We start from the raw sequence: 20,049 nt of genomic DNA on the forward strand, positions 1-20,049 counted from the left end.
TAATCTAGTGCTCTTTTTATTTGTAATTTGAAAACAGATATTTTCTCTGTTTTATATTAATACAAATCACTAGAAGTACCTCAAAGTATGGTCTCAAGTGCTTCAGGTGAGAAAAATGTTAATTTTGCAAATGATAAAAATAGATATTACACATCACATACACACCCAGAGTACAAAATTAGCAGTAATTTTTCTTAGAGTGCATCACTAACAACAAATTCTCCTTACTCAGAAAGATCAGATGTTGCAAGTTATTTGACAAAGCTGTCCACATCATCACCTGGAAGCTCCTGAGAACCAATCAATCAATCTGATTTTCCCCCTAGATTGGGCTAAAAATATCAACCCCCTTTTTAGTTAGTTAGTTAGTAAGTAAAGAAAGCAAAATAGTAATTTTGGACCACAATCAGAACCATTTGAATAATTCATAACTAGCAGTAAGAAAATGGGGGCACAGGAAGAGATGCGTGTGCTCTCATCCATCATTGCCAAGCAAATCACACAAGACAACAACCACCACCACCAACATCGGTTTACATCTATACAAGGGATAACACTGTTGGAATACAAAAAGGTCTCAAAAAGGGATGAAGTATAGCAATATACCTGCCAAAAAGCCATTTGAAAAAGAAGTCAGCCATGTTACTGCTTGGGAGACACTTTTGTGAAAAATATATAAACCCTACAGACAGGAATGGCAGCATCAAGACCACAAACTCTTTTTTCAAATAAATCCCCCTTCCACTTTTCCAGACCCTATCATCATATTAACATTGGTTTAATGTTGATAAAAGTTTAAGTAAAGTTTTAAATTTAGCATCACATACAAAATAATGTGTAGTTGTTCTCTGAAGATGTGCAGCAACACCTATCAATAAAAAGGAGTTTTTAAAAAGTATATCAGGAACATCCTAACAATGGTATTGGTCCATTACTAGATGGAAATAGTAGAATCACCAATAATAATGCAGAAAAGATAAGTGTTCATTAAATATTTCTGTTCTCTATTTGGGAAAAAGATGAAACAGTCATATCTTATGATACCACTTTCTCAGGGGGATACTATACAGCAGCTCCTAAAGTCAGACATTTAAAAAAAAAAATCAGCAGGTCTGGATATCTTGCACTCCAGGGTTCTTAAAGAGCTGGCTTAGAAACTTGCTGGACCATTAATGTTGATGTTCAAAAAGTCTTGGGGCACTGCAGACGTTCCAAAAGACTAGGGAAAAAAAAAAAAAAGCTAATATTGTGTCAATATTTAAAAAGAGAGTAAATGGGATGACCAAGGTAATTATAGGCCTGTCATCGATCCTGGGCAAGATAATGGAGTGACTCAGACTCAACTCATAAAGACAGAAAGAAGGGTAATAATAATTAATGGCAATCAACATGGGTTTATGTCAGCCTAATTTGATACGTTTATGATATTACAAGTTTGATAGAAGTAATAGTGTTGATGTAATATAGTTAAACTTCTTACGGCATTTGACTTGGTACCACACAACATTTTGATTAAAAAAATTGAATATAAAATTAGCATTGCACACATTAAATGGATTAAAAACTGGCTGAATTATAGCTCTTCAAATATAATTGCAAATGGAGAATCAAGTGGGTGTGTTTGTAGTGGGGCCCTGGAGGGATCAATTCTTGGCTATTTAACACTATCATCTATGACCTGGAAGAAAACAAAATCACTAATAAAGTTTGCAGATGACACAAAAATTGAGGGAGTGGCACAAATAAAGAGAACAGGTCACTGACATAGAGGGATCTGGATCACTTGGTAAGCTGGACTCAAGCAAATATGCATTTTCATATGGCTAAATGAAAATGTACACACCAAGGAACAAAGAACATAGGCCATACTTACAGGATGGGGGACTCCATCCTGGGAAGCAGCGACTCTCAAAAAGGTTTGGGGATTGTCAAGGTTCCTTCCCACTCTGCACTCTAGGGTACAGATGTGGGGAGCCTACATGAAAGACCCCCTAAGCTTATTTTTACCAGCTTAGGTTAAAAACTTCCAAGGTACAAACTTTGCCTTGTCCTTGAACCGCATGCTGTCACCACCAAGCGTGTTAAACAAAGAACAGGAAAAGAATCCACTTGGAGACGTCTTCCCCCAAAATATCCCCCCCACTCCCTTTCCTGGAGAAGGCTTGATAAAAATCCTCACCAATTTGTACAGGTGAACACAGACCCAAACCCTTGGATCTTAAGAACAATGAAAAATCAATCAGGTTCCTAAAAGAAAAATTTTAAATTAAAGAAAAGGTAAAAATCACCTCTGTAAAATCAGGAAGGTAAATACCTTACAGGGTAATCAGATTCAAAACAGAGAATCCCTCTAAGCAAAACCTTAAGTTACAAAAAGACACAAAAACAGGAATATACATTCCATCCAGCACAGCTTATTTTACCAGCCATTAAACAAAAGGAAATCTAATGCATTTCTAGCTAGATTACTTACTAACAGGAGTTGTAAGGCTGCATTCCTGATCTGTTCCCAGCAAAAGCATCACACAGAGAGACAGACCCTTTGTTTCCCCCCTCTCCCGATTTGAAAGCATCTTGTCTCCTCATTGGTCAGGTGCCAGCGAGGTTAGCTTCTTAACCCTTTACAGGTGAAAGGTTTTGCCTCTGGCCAGGAGGGATTTTATAGCACTGTATACAGAAAGGTGGTTACCTTTCCCTTTATATTTATGACAGGGATTGTGGTGGACGATCAGCTGAACATGAGCTCCTAGGTTGACACTGTGGCTAAAAGTGCTAATGCCATCCTTGCATGCGTAAACAGGGGAATCTTGAGTAGGAGTAGAGAGATCATTTTATTTCTGTGTTTGGGACTGGTGTGACTGCTGTTTGAATACTGTGTCCAAAAGAGCGCCACAAGAATGATTAAGGGATTAAAAAACACGCCTTACAGAGATAAATCAAATAGATTGAGCTCTTTGAGTCTAACAAAGATGGTCAAGGAATGGATTTAATTACATCTATAAGTACCTGTGTGGGAAACAAATATTTAGTAATAAGTTCTTCAATCTAGCAGAGAAAGGTATACCATGATCCAGTGGCTAGAAGTTGAAGCTTGACAAATTCAAACTGGAAATAAAGCATACATTTTTAACAGAGAGGTTAATTTACCATTGGAATAATTTACCAAGGGTTGTGACCGATTCTACATCACTGACAATTTTTAAACAATCAAGATAAGATGTTTTTCTAAAGAGATATGACATAGCAATCATTTTCTGCAAGATCTCTGGCCTATGTTATACAGGACATGAAACTAGAGAATCAAAATGATCCCTTCTGGTCTTGGAATCTATGAATCGATCACCATTTTGGGATCTGAAATCACATGTGATCCAAAAGGAAATCTCATAGCTCAACGTTCTAAGTCAGGGATCCTGCAAAAGTATCAACAAGCCACACCTGCAGAAGAACTGCAGCAATCCCTAGTGCCTCCACAGTTAGTTTCTTTCTAACTGAATGCAAGTCATAAAATATTCAAAAACTACCAAAATATGTAATTAAGAAGTTAGGAGACTCATCTTTGTGGAGAGGTATTGGGTAAATGTTTATCTGTTGCCATATTTATTTTCAGAAAGAACAAAAATATCTGTATGTAGTTAATTTTTTTTTCCAAAATATTCACAACTCTTGGAAACTATATAACTTCCTAGGAGGTCTCCAAAATAAAACAAAATTTTAAATGATATAGAGAATGGGCAGCCTATTCTCCAGTCTCATGCAGAACAATGGTAGCTGTTTTTTAAACAATGAGAGATTTTTTTTTTAAAATGCGCTCAACTCAAGAGGGCTGGGTCATTTATTCCTGGATGCAAGGGCCACTGTGATCGTCCACAGCCAACCAGCATAACCTACCAAAAATCATGTCATGGAATGATTGTCAGGAAGACATTTTGAGATATCAGATTACAGAACAACTTTACAGTATTCAGCATGGTTGTTATCCCCAGAATACATTGGGGTAGTTGCCAATTCCAAATAAGCCAAATATCTTGGACATGAAACACTTTTGGGTGATTTCCAGTCACTACAGTTTGGTTTGGGAAAAACCCTCAGGTTTCCCTAAAGTTGTCCCTAAAACTACCACCAGATTAAAGTGATTTGATAATCTGTCACCCAAATTCAATACAAGACTTTCTGTATAACTTGAGACCACCAAGTCCTCAGTGCTCACTAAGGTTGCTTCATACAGCCCATAGTCCTGCAAGTTGACAACTAGATTATGTTTCCTTTTTAGGAAAGATTGTCCTTGATATTTGTGATCATTTATTGTACTTAGACTTGAGAAAACACTCTTTAGTCAGGTTTTATTTCTGTACCATATTAAAAATAGTCAAGGGCTAAACTTTGACCAAGCACCGTCAGCACTAATGCAGAAACTCCAATTCCTGGGAGCACTTACTAGGTGGATTAAGCTTTGATTTAAAAAAAAGCTTTTCAAATTCAAAAACTATCCTAAAAGCTAAACAAGTAAACCTATACACAGCTACCTCTGCATTTTGAAATGTAGCACACTTTTAAAAACAGAAAAAGGAATGAAATAGATTCTGTACACCGGTAGACCAGCTCACAAGTTATGTATGAAAAGTTGGCCATAAAGAGATATGAAAAGTTTCATATAAACAGATGGCCAGATTGTCCCCTTCCTGTGGAACGGTGACAGAGGAGAAAAACTCCATGGCTCTACAGTTCCAACAAATTGTTTTGTTGGGCCTCCCATGTCAACAGGAGTTGGTGGTTCATCAGATAACTCATAGATCTTACCAAAGCTATATGCATCACCCTCATCCCAACAGTCCTTTTACCTGCCTCTGAAACTGGAACCGACAGTGTAAAGACGACCTCACTGAAGAGACCTATATTCACTTTTCAGTGGGATTCACCACTGGTTTCTGTGCGAGAGTGGAGGATGCAAGTAATACACGTCAGGCTCAACCATGGCCCAAAAAGGTTAGCTGCATGGTCTGGGGATGGAGGTAGGGAGGAGAAGCCTTAAGGAAGACGCATTCCCCTTTCACAGAGGAAAAGCTGTGAGAGTAGCCTACAAAATAAACTGCCCAAAGCTATAAGGCTGGATTTGAAATAGCTACACAATATTCGAGTGTATTGGTAATAAGCTACAGGTGTGTACCATCTGAACAAGAGAAGACACTATTGTAAGGGATGTGTGATGTATATGTATTATGCATTTGTCCCCAAGTGTACTTGTTAGCTTATATAGTTGATGACTTGCAGTGACCTTCAAGACTTCCCCAAAGAACAACTTTGAAGTGACCCACCTATAACATGGCCTATGAGCAGATTTCTTTTGGAAATTGTACTGAACATCACAGAAAAAACACTAATTATATCAAAAGATAGTGAGACTTCACATGAAATCTACCCTTAGATCCCATTTACAATGGGTTACGAGCCTGTTTCAGAAACCAATTTGAGAGAATAAAAATCAGAAAACAGGACAAAAACAGAAAATTTCAGTGCTCTCAATACTGTTAGTTGAGTCTATTAAGGAGCCAGATGCTGCTGCTGCAGGAAACCGTTTTCTACAGCATGATATTGCAGTTCTATCAACATATCCAAAGCAGATGGGAGGAAATACGAAATGCAGTAAAACAGATTACATTGTTTAGCTACTCCAGTATGTGCAAACCAGCAGTCTATTGTTTTCATTTTTGTGCCTTCCAATAATGGATTCACAAGGAATACTGGATTTCTAGGGGAAACATTTAAATTTATTAGTCTCCCATCCCCGAGTCCAGGCACATGTTATGGACAAGGTGAACTCAATTTCCTGGGTGGATAAGTCAGCCCTGAAGTTCTGTGGCATCGTCCCCCCCTTACATATATCCCTGTTCACAATCCCGTCTACCCTATTAGCCAGCATCAACAAAACAACAGACCACAAAAGAGAGAAGGGTCAGGAAGCAGTCACCACAATAAATTGGAGGGCCCAAAAAACAGCTTCCTCTCCCTTCCCTACATTAATGAAAGGGATACAAAAAGCCTATAAATAGTTGAACAACAAACAATTGTTCTGGATTCAGGCCAGAATTTGGGGCAGAAATAGATTTAGTGGCACTGATGGATTACCCCATGCTGTCAATGGATGGAAGGCAGACATCCATTCTCATCCTCATGTACATCTCTGAAGCATTAAACACCACCAATCATGAGATAGTGCTGTCCACCTGAGAGGTGTTGCAGGAGTCCAGTGAACATGCTAAAATGATTCAAATCCTTCCTGGAGGGATTAGTCAAAAGGGAAGGGAAGAGATGGGATAGGAAACTAGACCCTTCAGTTGTAGAATCCCACAAGGATCAGTTCTCACCAATCCTACTTAACTATATGCAGGTGTAACCCACATACCTTCTGGGTGTGATGTTCTGTCCCATCTAGTGGCACTGAGACCATTTAGAGTAACGAGTCTGCTCTACAGCCTTAGCTAACGGCCATATGACTTTTAGCTCATGCAGTAGAGGCTCATGCACTAAACCTCCAGAAATCCCAGGTTCAATCCTTCCTGCCAATGACCAGGGTCTGTAGGTGTTACACAGGTATTAAGAGAACCACTAAGATGACGTGGAGTCAAGAGAGCACTATCCAGATGACATACTGTTCTACTTATCCTTCACCACATAAGAATACACTACTATAACCAAGATAGACCTTTGCTCCGAGGTGATCAGCTCATGGATGAACAGCAGCTGGTCCAAGCGGAATCTCAGCAATACAGAAATTATGTTTGTAGACAGAGGAAAGTTAAAAGGTTGTCTAAAGCTCCAGGATAAGGACAGTGGTCGACAACCTCATTCTTCAGGCACGTTAGAAACGTCCACTGCAAGAGTAAAAGCTCATCTGTGCAGGACGCAGAGCTTTCTTGGGGATTGGTCCCCGTCTGTGGAGCAAACTTCCACAAGAACAAAGAACCATCTAAAGCCTCCTCACCGTCCAGTGCAAGGTGCACTTCATCGATTGTTCCTTTCTCTAATACAAGTACTCAGAAGCATATACATATAAACAATAGAAACCTACCAAACCACAACACTGCACACATTCTTCACCTTGGGAAGGACATGAGAGGAAAAAAAACAAAAACAAAACCACGACAGATGTTATTCATGCCTTCTAATGCACTTCTGGAAGGCTCTCAGATAGTATGGTGATAAGGGAAGTGTAATAGCCTGTATGGAATAAAATAACATGACAAATTTATGCCTAGTCCATTGAAGCCCATAGAATTGTACCAAGAATCAGATCCTCATAATACAGGATTGATGTGGTACAAACTTAGATTAATTTAGCCCATATTTAGTAAAGGGGAGACTTTACTGCTCAAGAGAGATACCCCAGGTATGCTGCAGTATAAAGTCAAATAGTGTGATGTCACTATCATACAGGTTGAAAGAAATGAAGGTATTGTGACTATGTGTGGACTGAGAATTTTTTGGCCCACTTCCCACCCAATGAAAGGCAGTCCTTCAGCTGGGGATATATGAATGTGGTTTCCACATGGATCTCCCACTATGCTAGCCTGATCACTGGGCCAGAAGATTTGCTCCATAGATGCCCCACCTCCATACCAAGAAGATGCAGTCCTATTACTCACAGCAATGTTTGCCTAGGGAGCAAAGAATGATCTTATCCCTTAACTGGGATGTCCCTATGACACAGAGAGCAGCCAATGTCAGCCAAACTGGTCCTATTACACTAATTATATTTTAATAGATTTCTACATTTTAAATGGTTTTGGAGTATAAAAAAATAGTGAAAAACAACCATGCAGCAATTCCCTTTCTTTTCTTCCTCCTTCTCCTGTTAGCAGTGCATTTCAACAGCTGTGTGTTGGTTACCTAGGAAACTGCTGTGGGTTGATCATTGATTGGATATGTTGTCAGACTGCTTGCCAGAGTTGTGGGCAGAGTTTAGAGTGGCAGACATGTGCATGTGATGCATAAAGAAAGTAAATACTAGACAACTTCATTTCTTTCTTGTGATATTAGAGACAACCCAAAACATTAGATGCTTTATCCCCATTAATCAATGCGAGTTATTTGTAAAGTCAGGTTATATTACTAAACTATTTCATTTACGATTATAAGTGTCACCATGCTAGAGAGATTTTTAGGACTTTGGATTGTATGCTAACGAGCTAATTTATAGTAGGGGGAAATAGCTCTGCATGCTGTATGGAAGTGTTTCCCAAAAAACAAGCTAACACAGACATTTCAAATCGCCACTCATGGAGTTATAATCCTTCTTTGTTGGATTAGCTGGCCACAATAAATTCAATAGTTTAGTGCCGCCCCACTAAGCACATTTTCGCCCCTCATATGGGTATCTGGGATTTTTTTTTTTTTAAAAAAAAGGTATGATATGTAACCACAGACTTTCCATACTTTGGGCCAGGTTCTGGCCAGGTGCTGTGCATAGGTTTGTCAGAAATCAAGTATCTGGCAGAGATAGGGAGCAAAAGATATCCACCACGCACTCTCTGTTCCCACTGCCGGAATAAAACTTTTTTTGTGGAAAATCCATATACCATCCCAAAAGGAAGGACGGTAGAGGGTGGTTCTTCAAAGTCAGAGGATGTGGACTGCATTGTTGTTGTTTCTAGTCCAACAATGGACCCTGAACAACATGCAGGGGGCAGGAACAATCTATGCAGGGAGCACAGGATCTGTTCAGATATCAGCCATAATATGGATATTGATTTTGCAGCATGTACACGTTTATTTTGGGAACCTTGCCTACTTAAACCAAAATTTACCCTAGAGGCATATCACTCTTCATGGCACAACACAGTATTTTTTTTAATTTCCCACAAAATATGGACACATGCCTATCATTTTTCCCCCCTGCAGTAAGCATAAGAAACCCTCTTAGACCGAAAGAAAAAATGTTACCAATATAGGTATAATTCTGACAAACAGTGTTGCTCCTGCTACAGTGAACCTGAGAAGTAAAGATGGCTAGCAGATTTGATAAAGGCCAGAAGTCATGCCTCAGTTCTCTACCCAGTTGTAGCTTTTAAAGCTTTCGGCCAGGCTTACAGTGGAAACTTTTGCCAATGTAGCAATGTTGGTTAGGGGAGTGATTTTTGCAACATTTCTAAACTGACAAAAACCCCACTGTAGACATCCCATCATAAAAGTGTTTTTGCCTGCATAGCTTATTTTGCTTGGGGAACCAATACAAGCAAATGCATTTTTATGTCAATATAAGCTGTGGTTACACTAAGAGGATTATGCCAGTAAAACTATACCAGTAAAACTTTTAAGTGTAGGCTAAGCCTTAGAGGTTCACACCCAAGGCCTGAATTTGACCATCAATGCCGAATGGTCTGATCATGCATCTCTTCCACAATATCTTCAAAGCAACTAATCACGTAAGCATTGCAGGATGATGCCCTTCCAATATGTGGTCTTCAGAAGCAGGTCCAGAACTTCCCTTTGTCCTACACAGTATTCGGTGCAGTTTTGAAGCTAAAAAACAAACAAATTAGTTCTATAGGCAACTTTCATTGTGAGCAGAACCTGTCTAAGGTACAGAGACTAAGATGTACCCCCAAGTTATGCTATTTAGGAACCAAAACCTGCAGATAGGTACAATGCAAGGTGATGGCTAATATCAGAAGAAACAAGGATTATCTTGAGTACTTTTTTGTGCAAAGTTGAAGAAATAGCATTATGACCTCTTCTGGGGGGTAAGATTCACTATGATTAAAAAAATTTTGTTCCTGAGCTCTCACTATCTCTCGTTCGTATTCTTACCATCTCCTATTAGTAAACAAAATTAAAAGGTGGTCTTTGTTGACCACTGCAAAATCCTTTTAAGGATGAGAGAGAGAGAGAGAGAGAGAGAGAGAGAGAGAGAGAGAGAGAGAGAAAAAGACTTGCTTAATTCTAAATGGATTTTAAATTTTATTAAAATTTTAGAGTTCACCTCTCTTGGGCTCTCACAGCCTAAGACCAGTTCTTCTTTAGACAGAAAAAGAGGTGTTTTTTTTTGAAATAGGCACAAAATGCTTGAAATAAAAACTACTTCCTTGCAGTAGTGATTCCCTGGTTCTTCTGGAATTATGGATTTTAAATAAAAGACCGTTGGTAGTACAATTTTGCAGCCTAGATGGTGATTATTAGGACAAAGATTACTAGGATTATGAATTGGTTTAGTCACAGAAGATACTGAAAGGGATGATCAAATTTAGTGAATCATGGAGTTTGTTTGCAAAGGAAATCTTACACATACCATCTTATTACAAGGTAACATAAATTAGAGTTATGATAAGGGCATCATCAGCCTAGAACGATGGTAGAGAACAGTGGTTCAAAGTCTCTAGCCCATGGACCACCGGTGGTCTGCTGATCCCATAGTGTTAACTGAAAAAACTATCAGTGCACTTAACTTTCCTGCAAGTAGAGCTGGACGTGAACAAAATTTTCCTATCACATGAAGATTCCGTATTTCAAAAATTCCTCATTAGGACAAAAGCTTTCAAATTTTAGGTGTAAAACCAGAGACCACTCTCTCCCACATCCTCCCTAGAATAATCTGGAGGTTAAGAGATTCGCCTCATTTCTAGAGAGCGCGCCGAGACGGAGACTAACACATGGAATAGTCTGTTGGTTCACACTCTCACCTGGGATGTAGGAGACTCAGATTCAAGTCCCTGCTCTGAATTAGTGAGGGCCTAAACCACCAGGCTATTCTGTGGCTCAGTCTTGGTCTTTCCACAAAAATTCCATCCTGGACCTGAGCAACCTTCCCAATGAAAGCTTTGTCAAAACTGATAGGTTTCCATGAAAAGTTTTGTTTTTGACCAATTGATATTATCGACAAAAAACAGTTTACAAAATTTGCTCTAATTGGAAGAAAGCCAGAAGTAAATACTTGCTATAACAATTGCTTATATGGAAAAAATTAGGCATTAGCTTTTCTTCCAATAATGTTTTATGTTTTAAAAGAAAGATTACATAGTGAGACCATCAAATTAATGCTGTATGTAACAAGATTGACACCATGTTAACTCTGTTTCCACAGGTTTTGTTTTTTTCTGTGTTTTTGTTTTTATTGTTTTTTGGTTTTTTATTTAACGTCACCTGCATGCATTTACTTATGAAGAAATAAAAGCAAGTATGCAAACGTCAAAGATGGAACAAGTCTCTGGGATGGATGGTATTTCCTCACAAGGCCTTTCCCATTTTAGGCAAACTAGTATTGACTCATTTGCAAGCCACAAAAGGGACAGAAGGATTTGCTTTTGGGTGGCTCTGAACCATCTTATTTTGCTGAGCACTCACAGAGAGTGGCTGTTGGCAATTGCTCCTCTTTCCTGAGGGCTCCCTCCTGTGGGTTTCTGTATTCTGCCTTGTTAAGAGGGGCGATACATGCATGGAGGTCATTGGTTAGGCAGGAAGCATATGTTGTAGTATCCCCAGCAGGCTGGAGCCTCCACTGAGTCAGCTGGAAGAATCTATTATATTATCCATGTAAGGAGAGATTCAGACATGAATGAGCCCTAGCTGGCTTTAATTCAGCCTAGATAAGACTGAGGTGATGTTGGTTGGTTGTTTGGAGGAAGAAACTAGAAACATGACAAGGGTAATTTTGCTTCCTTTGACTGAAGATGTATTATAATCTTTTAGCCTTCAGGGTATGTTGCAGGCTCTCTTGTTCGTGAATGAATGCATTTTGGGTAGTGATTTATCTGGGATTCTAGGGATTATGTGGGGAGTTGATTCATTGGTATTATATCTATGTCATTGATGAGTAATTTAATTTGATCTAGAGGAAGTTATCAAGTCTGATTACTAATTTGGTATATTTTTAAAATGATGCTTGAAGGTGCCAAGAGCATTGGATGGGTGCTTTTATTATAGTTTGTAAAAATCAAAAGTAAATTTCAATAGCGAAACATCTCCCTGTTGAGTTCAAATCCTAAAGAAAGAGCCTTGAATCTCATCCTAATCCATAATCATGAGTTATTGTAATTTTATCAGACTTCCCATTATATCAACCAGTTCCAAAAGGGAAAAAAAACCAAAACAGGTCAAGTAGAAACAAAAATTATTCTCTCAAACATATCAAGAGCCTAATTCTGAGATTATCAGCACTCAACTCCCATCCTATTTACATGATCAGGCCCAAAATTAAAACATAATCCCAAATACATTTTGCTAAAGCTTTTTAAAAATTATGACAGTTGGATGAGCAATTTGAAACAATTTCAATTAGTTTTCACTCTCTGTTCTGAGCTGTCTGTCAATATATTGCAACATCCTCAAATGTATTCATTTTTCTAAGTTATGCAGTGAAGATGCATCTTGAACCCGGGAAGTCCCAAAGTAGGCTGCCAGTACTTTCACTGTGCTCTAGCAATTTCCACATGGGACATTACTACCAGAGAACCTGGTGTAATACAGATTTGCAGCATAGTTTGCTATGCAGTAACTTGCTGTGTAGACATGGAGTTAGAATATGTTGTTATTGTTAGAGTACCCACTGGTACGATGATTTGCTAGAACATCTGTAGACTGCAACACAATAAAGTGCAGACACAGTCAAGCAAAACTGATTTAAGAATAAATCCAAATAGTCACAAGATTTGTCATTACTTATAAGTTGGTTTTATTCCCTACAGTGAAATGCTGACTAAGGCTCTGAGCCTGCAAAATGCTTACACACGCCTAACTTCACTCACAAGTAGTTTTAGGACTACAATGGGATTTGCATGCTTAAATTAAGCACATGCATGTTTTCACAAGTGACTCCTTGAAGCCCCATTCCAGAATGTGAACAACTGGAGTAAAATGGAACTACTGATGAGAGTCAAGTTACTCACTTGGTCAAGTCTTTGCAGGATTCAAACTAGAACAACTTCCAGCATGTATTTATATTCTTATTCATTACACCCAACATCAGTCTCATTCAGTTAACTGAATGCTGTTTTTCTAATTGTTACTTCCAGTCTCAAAACTGGCTGCAGATGTTTTTTGTTTGTTTTTTTTTCCTCCAAGACACCAAAGCACAGCAGTGGGGATTCAGGCACCATGCCAGTTTAAGCCACATGAAATAAATAGAGTTAATATATTCCATCTCTGGAAAAGAGGAAGATGCCAGCTGCATCACTAAAACATTCCCAGCAAGTATGTTTAGGGAATGACACAGATGAGCACCACTTGCCCTATTCCAGCGAAAGATGTGAGGAGGAGGAGGAGAAGATTAAAGATAGATAAGAATGCTAGCAACAAACAATCCATCCTTCAAATACTGACCAGATATAATCATTCCAGCATCTGCTTATACATTTACTCCCTCCCTAACCAACACTTTAGTGGTACCATTTTTATAAAGACTGTTTACCAGAGGATATAATTCAGACATAAAAACCTGGCATGGAGTCTCGCTATAGGATTTTAAAAAAATATGACTATTGTACTTACAGTACCAGATACCAATTTTAGTTACACTGTTAATTCAGAGTAACGCCATTTGCTATTTATTTTGGGGATCTACAACATGTATGCTGAATTCTCACGTATCTATAACAGTATTTTTATTTAAAGTTTTTAAATATTTTTAATATAAAAGGATGACACCATCTATTGGGTATGAATGAGCATGGGATGATGCAAGGTTCCTCCTGGTCCTTTCACCTCACCCATCCTCCACCTGCCTCAAACAATACTTAGCAGAAAAATGGAACCTTACAAAAGCTTGGCAGCTGTGTCCACAGCAACTGATCAGTTCTAACTTTGAATTGCCCTGCTATTTCCCCACCAGATATGCCCTGGAATACATTGAGCATCAGATTGAGAAACCTTGAGAATATCTTAAATGATATGCTGGGTCAGCCGAGCAGAGAACTCATAGGTCCAGTGCTGAAGTGTACTGAAAAAGAAGAGAAGCTGGAGGTATGGAAAGTCTGTGTGGTACGAGAAGGAAGGAAGGAGATTAAGGTCACTTTAGAACCTAAAGCTTAATATCTCTTAAGGACAAGAATGTTTCTAAATTTGGATCACAAGCATCACTTTTATAGCCAGTACACCAAAATGCATTTTAGGATACCCTTAAAACAAAACAAAAAACCAAACTAACCAAGAAAAATGTCTATTTGAAAATGCTTATCAATACATTTAAAAATGGAAAGCTTAAACAACAGGATCTATATTTAAATAGAAAATTACAGGATACTGTCAAACAATGAAATTCAATTAACTCAAACTTAACCCAGTCTCGTGTCACCCTACATTTTTGTGCTCGTGTACTTTAAAAGTCCAAATTTCACTTTTGATGGTACTGTATATATCCATGTGCAACAATATTATAGGGAGATGAGTTCAGAGAGATTACAGACTGCAACAGAAAGCTGTACGACATTTTATTGCCATTTTCCCAGGATAACTTGTAATTTACATGGGGATTTTAATGTCAAGGTAATTAATTAATCTGAGATGCTATTTCATTTTAAACAGAATATCATTGTGCAAACTTGTATGAAATCAAAGACGTCTTATGGAAGAAATTCTGTTTCTTAAAGCAATCCATTCACCAATATAGTACAAAACCTACTGTCTACTGCACCTGTGATACTCTGCAAACTACACAAGGTACTGAGATGACCTACTTTATTTTGATGGGGGCAATTTATCCTAAAACATGTACAAATATGTATTACATGCTCTTGTACAGATAAATGAACACAAAGCCTGACTAACACTGAAATGTAAACTGATTTATGAGATTGTAGTGATCAGTTTAGAAAACTGGACTGGTATCAAGTTCAATGGAGAGATGCAACTGAGTTTGAAAGAAGTGACTAATTGAATAGATTTCTAAATTAACAAAGGTAGATAATTGCCTTCACATCCCTAAATTAGAACAACATTCATTATAAGGACAAGTTCCTTTTAAAATTCTATGACCAGTTATCCCAAATATAAAAAAAATTTAAAAAATGAAATTAAGCTTTCCATATATTTCCAAATCCTAGAGTAACGTATCTGGAATTGTACCTTTTCTTCTCAAACTATTTTCTAATTTCTCAATTATTCTTTAAAATGTGCTATAAATTGCAATATATTTTAGGTTTAAGAAATAGACTATAGGCTAGGCACTAATAAGAATGTATGAAATTATGAGCACAAATACAATACACCACATTATAGTTTAAAATAGAATCCATATTTTCCAAGCACTACTCCATATTGTAGTCTCATCTTTACATTTAAAAGCCACACAACGAGTTATTCATTTAAGTTACACAATACCTCCAAAATGAACTTTCTTCTTGAATCTTGAGTTCTCAGTCATAGTTTCTAACCTAGGTGTAACCATCTCACTAGAATGTGTTGTTCTTTTGCATCCCCATGACGAAACAATCCAGATAGTTACATTTCAAAATTTACTATTTCAGCTGTACACAAAAAGTTGCTCCAAAGTGCAAGATTAAAAGAGACAGAAAGAAACAGGAAGCTTCTAAATTTTTAATCCATAATGATGTTCACAGTAATTCTTACTCTTGTAAACAAGATTAATCAAAAAATCCAGCAGCAAGTAAAGAATCTGTTATTTTATACAAGTTGTAGGCTCAGAATCACAGCCCATATCCTCCTAATTCCACACTGTACCAACAGATTTTTTTTTTTCCTGGTGCAGGTTTCCATGGAAATGCATCAGTCACTAATCTAAATAAGTGCGGGTGAAGGACGCCTGAAAAGCTAGAGCAATTACGCATGCCATTAGAGAGGGAAAGAATATGATTCAACCCAGCTATTAGTAACATGGTACAGTTATCACGTCTATATTTTTGTTGTACTGCTCCAAAGAAAACTGTTTTACTGTTGCTGAAAGCCCACTCTTCTCTACTGCCTCTTCAAAAAAATCCATATTAAAAATACCTCAGGTAGTGAGTGTATGCTAAATTCAGACCATTTCAGACGCAAAACACAACAATAGTTAATTAGCATGCATTTGTTTTACCATGATTATTTAAGCATGAATCCTTCCCTCCATAACTAAAGCATATCATCTTTGACCAGCTATTCCTATAAGAAATGGGAAGTTGATGGTCTTTGTTCGCAAACTAAGAACCCATTTAAATATAAAAATCTGGGTTGCATAATGTGTTTCTACTGGATAGTTAATTATCACAATCAACAATGGGCAAGGGATTGTATCCTTGAACATAAAATCCACGCAATTCAGTACCCAGCATATTTATGTGGGAGAGACGCAGAGAACTCTTAGCCACAATGACCTTCTACAATCACTTCCTTAAGGCTCACTTCTGCTGTCATGCAGAAGCCAAATGACAATGGATGGACAGTTGGCATGCTGAGACCACTACATAGTACACAACCGTAATTTCTGTTGTCTTGTTCACTTCCTTCCATCCCCATTTGTTTCTCTTCCAGCTATTGCTTCCTGTCATATCCTAAGAAAGCTAGCAATTTGGGGCATGGGCTGCATTTTGTAGCACAATGTAGCCCTGGATAACAATGGGCTTCACCAGATGCTACTGCATGACAAAGTACAGTCAATTGCTTTGTCAGGAGGAGGAAACTATTAAAAAAAATATATAGATGGTAGCACCCCCTTATTAAGGTTGTCTGACTTTTCCCATTATAAGATCCAGTTTTCAGTTGCAAATAACTTTGTCAAACATTAAACCATTTGGGCTGAAATTTTCCAAGCTGGAGGTCTGCCTCAGACTAAATATATTTTTTTTTTGAAAGTTTCAGCCCCAGCTGTTCAGCCATTTCCGAGACCAAGGATAGGGGAAAAAAATTATTTTGCCCACGTTAACTTCTGGTGACCTTTTCTTTGAAAAGTTGCTATTCAATGTGCCCAGTAGAAATTTTAGATTTTAGCAGCTAAAACCTCTGAAGAGTCTATCCTCATTGAGCATGCACACCCTCTCACTCAGCTCATAACTCACAGTGCTGACCAGACTGCACATGCTCCATCTCCAAAAAACAACTTAGTATGCTTCACTCTAGCCCACGCTAGAGTTGCGAAACCTGACTTTCCCTGGAATCGCTGCTCCCATCACATGAAACCTTAATTCTGACATTTTAAACTTCCCCCCCCAAACTTGAGACCATTGTTAAATGTAGTTGTGTGCGTAATTATATTATATTGTGCTAACAGTGTTAGATGCTGTTCAGACAAGAATATAGTGGTTACAGAACAGGACTGGAAGTCAGAATGTGTGGGTTTTGTCCTGATTACATCACTAGCTTGATATGCGATTGTGGGGAAGTCACAACCATTGTGTGTCTGTTGCATTCACCTCACCATAAAAAAACAAACAAACAAAAAAAACCACCCCATACACCAAACACATCCAGTAAAATGTGATAATTCTTTTGTAAACACTTTGGATAAAGACCACTGTAAATGGGAGAGAAGTAAGATGTAAACTAACTCCTGCTCCCAAAAGCTTACAATCCATACAAATAATGGGGTAGATAGCAAAAAGTGAAGACTGAGTAAAGCTTAGCATGTCTTGCCAAAGTCGTGCATTTCCAGAGCCAGTTTTGATTAATTGTTGGATTTTTGTGCTGGTCCTTTCAGGGCTAATGGAGAGTATATTAAAAGTTTGAAGGCAACAATGTTTGCTTTCACTCCTTGTGCAAATACCAATTTTCAATCTGCCATTCCTTCAAAATTTTGCAATCCCAGGTCTTTCTGTATAGTCATATTTACCATTTTTGTGAACCACAATCACAACTACTAAGGGAAGAAGTATATTGAGAACACAGTAGATTCATGGAATAACTGCCTACAGTCAGATCATAGGTGACATTCAACATTTTTCTTTTCTCTGGACTATGCATGTGTTGGCATTGACTTCACGGGGTACAAGATCAGACCCAATTCCCTCTAATTCAGGTCTCCACAAAGCTTGATGTTTCTGTAACTCCCTTATTATTGATAATCCAATTGCCTTCCATAAGGATTCATTTTTTTTCAATTGTGTTAAATTATTTTGCCTCCATTCCCTAATTTTCCTAAATTTTAAAGTATGTGTCCTTATTGGAAGTCTCTTCCTGCTCCTCTCACCAATAAACCATGTCTAGTCACTCAAACTATGAGATAGTCTGATTGAATAAACTAAATAGCATCAGGGCAGGGCAGTCTTTGGACTGGAGATCGCCATGGAAAACCCTAGTGGTACAGTAGGTTGTTTTGTTGATTCACTAAGAAATATGTTGAAATAAATTATTAAATCTTAAGGATGATCCAGTTTATTGTTACCAGTACACCTGGATTAAATGCAACACAAAATGAACCTGACTGCTTTTGATCAATAAAGATACCACTGAACCTTCTGCAAGATTAGAGATGTATCAGTTTTGTATCCTGGCCAGATTACAAAAAATCAGTCCATATTTCAAGAGGATAATTTGCTTTTTTCTATCAAACTGCTGTGCACCATTAAACAACTGTCTCATTTCATCCAAAAAGCATAAGAAATGGTGAATGAATTGATCCAATAAAAATGGAAAAATCTGGAAAAAAGTAGAACAATTCCAGTTTATCTAATTTGGTACAGGGACAGTTGATGGATTCACCAGAAAAATACAGGTCACTGTGCAATGTGGTCTGTGCATCTGTGAGCATCTACTGGTTTTACATGTTGTCCAGTTTATGCCCTGAAAAAAGTAACATCTGAAAACCTTTGCAATTAAATTCAGCTAGTATATCTACAAAATGTACAAGATAGACCGTCTCATTTGCAAAGTATACCGAGGTCATCTGGCTGAAAGACAAAACAGGAAATGTACCCTCATCAGCTTCAGAATTTTGGAAGACTGCAAGTCAACTGGACTTCACTATTCAGATAAAAGTTAACATAAGCCCTTGACAATTTCTAAGTTCTCCTGGTTTTTTTGCGGACAGAGACTAACATGGCTGCTAATCTGAAACCTCTTATAAAGTTGATTTTTCCCCCCAAGCCCATTACTTTACACTACATTTTCCAAAGCAGCATCAATACTGGACATAGTCATAGAACTCCATACACTATTTCAGAGTCCAATGCTACAAAAGGGATTTTCAAAGGAAGATACTTATGACTCCTTAGAGCTCTAGCTCTTCCAGGATCATTGTTTTGTACAGTTACAGTAAAATCTGCTTCATGTCTCTCTCAGCAACCTGATCTAATACCTTGTTTCCTCTTCTCACTAACCATCCAACTCAGTGAAGATCAGTAAATTATTTTTCCCACAACAGTCAAATCCTCTTTGTAATCAACATACTTGTTCCCAGAATAAAGTTGCTCTTAAAATAGAATTTTCCATTTGCTAGCTCAGGCACTCAACAATCCAATATTTTTACATCTGCTAATTAAGTGCTAGCTATGCAAGAATATTTCATTTAACTCATTAGTAATATAAGGTCTAAAAATAATAGTGCTTATTGCAATAACAGTGAACAATTACAAGATTTGAGATTATAAAGTAAATTGAATCACAAGTTAGAGAACGTAACGTTTTCCACATCCATGGAGAGCCACCATTTTAGTCCAGTCAGAACGTTTATTTTAGATTAAACAAAAACCAAATAAGTACAAAAGTAAAGCCTCTAGGAGAAAGGATAGGGTATCTGTATGTGTGCATACGCCTGCCCTCTACTATTGTGTGTCCATTTAAATGCAGACTTAGTTTTCTGCGGACTTTTTAGAGATGAATATCACAGGACACACAATCACAACAGTTACATACATCACAGAGAACATACCAGAATGCTGGAAAACCCAAAGTTATATTTGTTATGACTCAATTAACTAATCACATTAATCAATCTTACAGTGTTTAGGAAGAACAATTAAGAGGCATAAGCCAAAGACTTCCTCCTATTCTCCGGAGGCATTATTGTGCCAAAGATTCCTGACTCACCTCCCTGGTAGAACATGGCATCGCCTCCTCCTTTAAATATCCAACTAAATATAGCTCTTCTAGCCCTCATTCATTTTTCCCCTCACATTTGATCCTACTCCATCCTCT

At 37.9% G+C, this 20,049-nt stretch overlaps 1 protein-coding gene across 1 annotated transcript in view; it reads right to left on the reverse strand.

The window, feature by feature from the left end:
- Positions 1-20,049, reverse strand: part of SHANK2 (SH3 and multiple ankyrin repeat domains 2) — a 639,405-nt gene that overhangs the window by 232,350 nt on the left and 387,006 nt on the right. The gene's annotated exons all lie outside the window — the stretch shown is intronic.

Source organism: Dermochelys coriacea, chromosome 6, assembly GCF_009764565.3.
Source record: "Dermochelys coriacea isolate rDerCor1 chromosome 6, rDerCor1.pri.v4, whole genome shotgun sequence".
Classification (NCBI taxonomy): Eukaryota; Metazoa; Chordata; order Testudines; family Dermochelyidae; genus Dermochelys; species Dermochelys coriacea.